The sequence below is a fragment of the Calidris pugnax genome, unplaced genomic scaffold (assembly GCF_001431845.1).
Source record: "Calidris pugnax isolate Ruff unplaced genomic scaffold, ASM143184v1 scaffold44, whole genome shotgun sequence".
In the NCBI taxonomy this organism is placed as follows: domain Eukaryota; kingdom Metazoa; phylum Chordata; class Aves; order Charadriiformes; family Scolopacidae; genus Calidris; species Calidris pugnax.
In genome coordinates this window covers 4,028,490-4,033,369 of record NW_015094506.1, presented here as the reverse complement: position 1 = coordinate 4,033,369, position 4,880 = coordinate 4,028,490, and the positions used below count along the sequence as shown (strand labels likewise).

General features: G+C 52.7%; 1 protein-coding gene across 1 annotated transcript in view; it reads left to right on the top strand.

Annotated features, from left to right (window-relative positions):
• Positions 1–405: 405 nt before the first annotated feature.
• Positions 406–4,880, top strand: part of PDGFB (platelet-derived growth factor beta polypeptide) — a 22,612-nt gene continuing 18,137 nt past the window's right edge. The window contains exon 1 of the mRNA XM_014963177.1: positions 406–483. The gene's annotated coding sequence lies outside the window, so the exon portion shown is untranslated. The remainder of the gene's footprint in view (positions 484–4,880) is intronic.

The window sequence follows — 4,880 nt, the reverse complement described above, 5'->3', positions numbered from 1 at the left end:
TTTGTCCCGCTGTGTCGGTGGGATGCTGTATTTGCTTGGGGCCAGCGGCTGACAGGAGGGAAATGAGCTGATGATGAGGGAAATGACCACAGGTGCAGCATCACCAAATCCTCCCCATGCTGGTGTCGGGGCAACCAAATCAGGGCAGGTGGGAGGCCCAGCTCTCACCGATGGTGCTCATGGTGCTTTCTACCTCAGCTGATGCCCTGACCCCCATAGAGCAGTATTTAGAGTGGGTTTTGCTCTGTGATGTGAGCAGTGATAGCGGGGGGTGGGGGTGGTGGTGAGGAAGAAGGGAGAGCCGCTTGCTTTTGGTTCTCGACCCTCATCTTCATTTCACATCATGAGTCATGTTACGTTCTGAGCTGAGTAACTGCTGGGGCTATTTTTACTCCAGCTCAGCAAGCTTCCTTCTCGCTGCTGCTGCTGCCACCGCCGCCACTGCCGCTCGCTGCGGACCCAGGGGCAAAGGATGGGGAGACGGTGAGTGGCAGAGGCCGTGGGCAGGGGAAGCGGTGTTTGGGGTGGTGTCAGTGGAAAGGGGGACCGCTGCCCACCTAATCAATTTGGAAACAAAAATAGCATATGCCTCTTGAAAAACAACAGATGACCTGCGATGTGTGGTGTATTCACACACACGCATACGTATATATTTATTATACTGGGAGAGGGGAAGGGGGGAGGGAGAGAAATTCCTTTAGAGTGCTATTCACCAGTCTGGAAAAATAAAGAAGGAAAGCAGAACATTTTTTCCTTTCATCAAAACAGGAAAGAGAGGGGGAATGGGGTGGGGAGCAGATCCATAGACATAATGGATGGCTGCCAGAGTAAGGAAATTGTTCCCTTCTACCCTAAACTTGGGGGTTGGGGGGGTGGAAGAAATATATGGTAGCGTGAGCAGGGAAGGCTGCATCCCCTCCTCCCCACCTGGCGTTGGAACGTGTATGCACACGGGAAAGGGCTGGGAAATCAGTGCCCCCAGCTTTGCCTTCTCTCTTTGAATCCTGCTCGAGCTGCAGATCCGCAGAGATGTGAAATGCCTTTGCCTTCTCCTTGACCCCAAAGCAGGGGGGCAGCAAGCCGGGAGCCCTTTCCCTCTCTGTCGTTGTCAGGGGCCGTGCTCTGCCCTCTGCATGTGGCTGTGTGCTCATCCCCCTTCCCCATCTTCTCCTCTCTGCCAGGTTTCTGCCAGGAACGGGTGAGATGCAGGAGGTGCTGAGGGGCTGGGGGAATCCCCCCGCTGGGGAGAGGCAGGCAGAGGGGGGTTCCCAGAGAAAAACTGGCAGGTCCCATCGCACGCTTGCTCTCCAGGTGACACCTTCCTTTTCCCCTGGAGCCAGTTGCTCGGTGAGGGCTTTACTCATCCTTGGAAAGCATTTTCCCTGCCAGCGCCAGGGGCGAGAAGGTGAATAATGCAAGCCCTGGGCACCCCGAGGCTCTGCTTTTCCCCCAGCACCAAATACAAACAGCAGGCTCCCTGCCTGTCTCAGTCTCCTTCCTTTGCTCTCTCTTCTCCTTTCCTCTTCTCTTCCTCTGTTAGACCTAACTCAGTCATTAGGAAGTGGGGGCAGCTCCTTGGGCAAACAACATACACAGTGGTGTAAGCTGTGTACGATGACTCCCTTCTGGTTGCTTGGGTCGGGATGCACTTCATACAACTGGGTGATGTGGTGTAAAACCGATGCGCCCACAGAATGGGCCTCCCGGTGTAAAACAGGCGTAAAACTTACTCTAGGTGCTTCGTTTCAGTGTCAGGGCTGCTCCCCTCCATTGACGGCTGCGGCAGCCCCGCGGAGTAGGCGTAGGGATTGCTCATCGTTCTCCTGAACTTAGAGACCAGAGTGGCAGCAACACCTCAGTGAGATACCTTGAGTGGGCGGGCTGACTACACGTCGGCTGTCAACACCTCCTAATTTCTTTCCATTGATTGTTTTTTTCAAAATAGGACTCATCATGGAGAGGCTGAGACATCTCAGCTGTTCAGACTGAGTCTTGCTTTCCATTGTAAGCCCTGTTTTTCTTCCTGCTGTTTCACAATTCCCTCCCCACTCTAGAAAAAAAAGAAATTAAAAAAAAAAAAAAGAAGATAAGATATCACCCCTCACATCGAGCCTCTGTGGATGGTGGCTAGTAGATCATTTTTTCCACCAACACGAGATGAGGGGACAGCAAGCTTGGAGCAAGGAACTGCCTATTGTCCTCGGACACGTGTTGCCCTCCTCCCTAGTGAAAAGAAAATAACCGAGGAGATGAGTTCAGCTGTTCGCAGGTTAGAAAGCTGCAGTGGTGGTGAAAGTGTTTTAATAAGAAACCCTGCTGCAGGCTCTTAAGAAATCTCTGTTTTTGTTGTGGTTTTTCTGTGGGGCCATTGCCAGCTTGCACAGTTGTGACCAGACCTTGTCAAGTCGCCGTGCTCATAATGGGACATTTTTACTGTCCAGTCGCTTGCTGTAGCCTCAAAATACCTCCCTGCCATATGCAGCAGTGGTTTCAAACTCTTGTCCTGTGACATCTGGGACATGGGTAGCCCTGGGGGCCTCTGCACCCACCCCACAGGCCAGGTGAGGGGAAGATAGAGTTGTGACCATTAGATTTAGGGGTTCGTGGGGTAAATGAGAATCTAATTTCACAAAAGCAAGAGAATCAAAGGACCCCCCTGCTCGGCTGAAGGCACAACACTTTACATGTGTGCGGTCCTATTGAACTCAATGCCAAAGAGACTGGCCCAGCCTACATCTAAAGGCTTCACTCAAGAAAAATCTGTCCCTGTCTTAAAAGCAGAGAGAGCAAGGAAAAGCGACTGCAGTCTGAGCAGCTTGAATATCATTTTGCTCTATTTCCAGGCAGGTCATAGGTAGATGATTAGTCAAATTCCAGACATCCTCTTCCTTGTTGTCTGGAGGTTCAACGGGGGATTAGCTTTTTGCTTCTGATGTCCAGCTTCTAAAAACTGCCCGGCATCATCCACATGAAAATAAATAACTCTATTTGTATCCCAGCTCGCATGTAATGGAGCCGGATATTTAAAAAAAAAACCAAACCACCCAACCAACACACCACACAGAGCCCCCCCCAAAAGCAAGCCCTGCAGCAGCTCTTGTTGCTACCGAGGAAGAAATTTGCAGCAGTCCCTGCTAGCTCTCTGCTGAGCCCTTCTCCTCGCCGGCGGTGATAGCTCTCCCTGCTGAGGAGTTTAATCAACCCTCCCACATGCAGGCTGTTCTGTCCTGGCCAGGCAGCCACTACGGCGTGGGGGACCCCCCACACAGCTCGAACGAGGTGGTGTGGAGGCAGTGGAGCCACGACAGGTTATTCAAGGGCAGAGATCCTCAAAGGGCACCCCAGCATCCATTTACCCCTTGTGAACTTTAAACACGTAAAGTGGTCATGGACATTCGGGACCTAGCTGCCATCAGCTCCCTCTAAGCAGATAAAAGGACTTCCAGAAGCTGGTTTGGCCATCCTAAATCCTCAGCTTTCCCCTTGCTGACCACCAAGGGGACCAGGGCTACAGTTTTCCTTTGGCCATAGCCCTCTGGAGCAAGGTGAGATGGACCCAGGCTCTTTTAAAACCCTTTTTTGGAACCTCCTACAGGAGTCTCAGTGCAGAGGTAGATATTACAGTAGTAGCTCCACCCTGCCAGAGGGTTGGAGCTGAATTGCCATCACGTGAAATGGCTGGTACGCTGCTGGCGGGCCAGGATGGAGAATGAGGAGAATTCTAAGAGCGTCGTGAGGAATTTGGGGTGGGACAAGACTAGCATGGCTGGAGCATCTAAGGTAAAGTCCTGTTAAGGTCTCTGGCGGTGGAAATGAGCGAAGGTATGCGCTGCATTTCCACTTCCTCCCACTTGAGCTCCAAAATTGGGACTGAGCCACTTCAGACTGGGTTTGAGGGACTCCCAGGACACTCCTTATCTCTGCACTTATGCCACCTCAGATGGCCTGGGCTTTGGAGCTGGCATGGCTCTGACAAAATCCCCACCTGTGGGGAAATCTTCCCCTTCTTCTTCTGGATCAGTGCAAAGTCTCGCTAATCCCTTGCCACCTAAGAGCATCTTGACACGCTGCCCTCTCATAGGACCTTTCATTTTGTGTTTGAGTTACCTGTCTCTGTTACAGGAGGAGCAGAGGAGCTATTGCTATTTAAGGAAGCCATGGAGGACCCTCGGTCCTCTTTGTGCCCCGGTGCTTCCCGACCAACATCCGCATCGCTGAGCCCAAAGTCAGGTTCAGGGGTGTAGCTAGACAAGCTGGGAGGTGTTGTCCGATGCCCACTAGAGAAGAACATTTGGTGGGCTGCCTGCTGCTCAGTTCTGGTAGCTGATCCTCGTACCCAGCCGCTTGGGATGATGGTGCATACATGAGCGCTGGTGCGAGACCGTGTGTTTCAGAGCTGCATGAGGCTCACAGCCACCCAGAGAGTCTAAGGGAGCATGTGTGACGCTGTGAGCTGAGGCCACTGGTACGCCGGTGGGTGTGAGAAAGGAAGAGAGAGGGGGAGAGTGAAGGAGAACACATGGGCGCCCAGGGATGTGTGAATGAGACAAAATTTGCACGTCGCTGTGCGTGCGTGTGAGCGGCTCCAACAGAAGCCTGCGCGTAGCATAGGGAAAGCAGGAAAGATGCTTGGGATTCAGAGGGAACGCCTGCCGAGCGCCTGCGGTGCATGACGGTGCAGGAATGTATCAGTGGATACGAGCCTGCACAAAGATGGTGCAGAAAACCCTCCTGGTGGTGCCTGGAGTCTGCTTTTGCGAGTGTGCGACTCCGTACATATGGGAGAGGGTGTGCGTATGGGTGTTTTTTCAATAGGATATGACTCTTCCTTGAACTCACCTGTTAGCAGCCTTCCCCTCCCCATCCCTCCTCCACCCCCA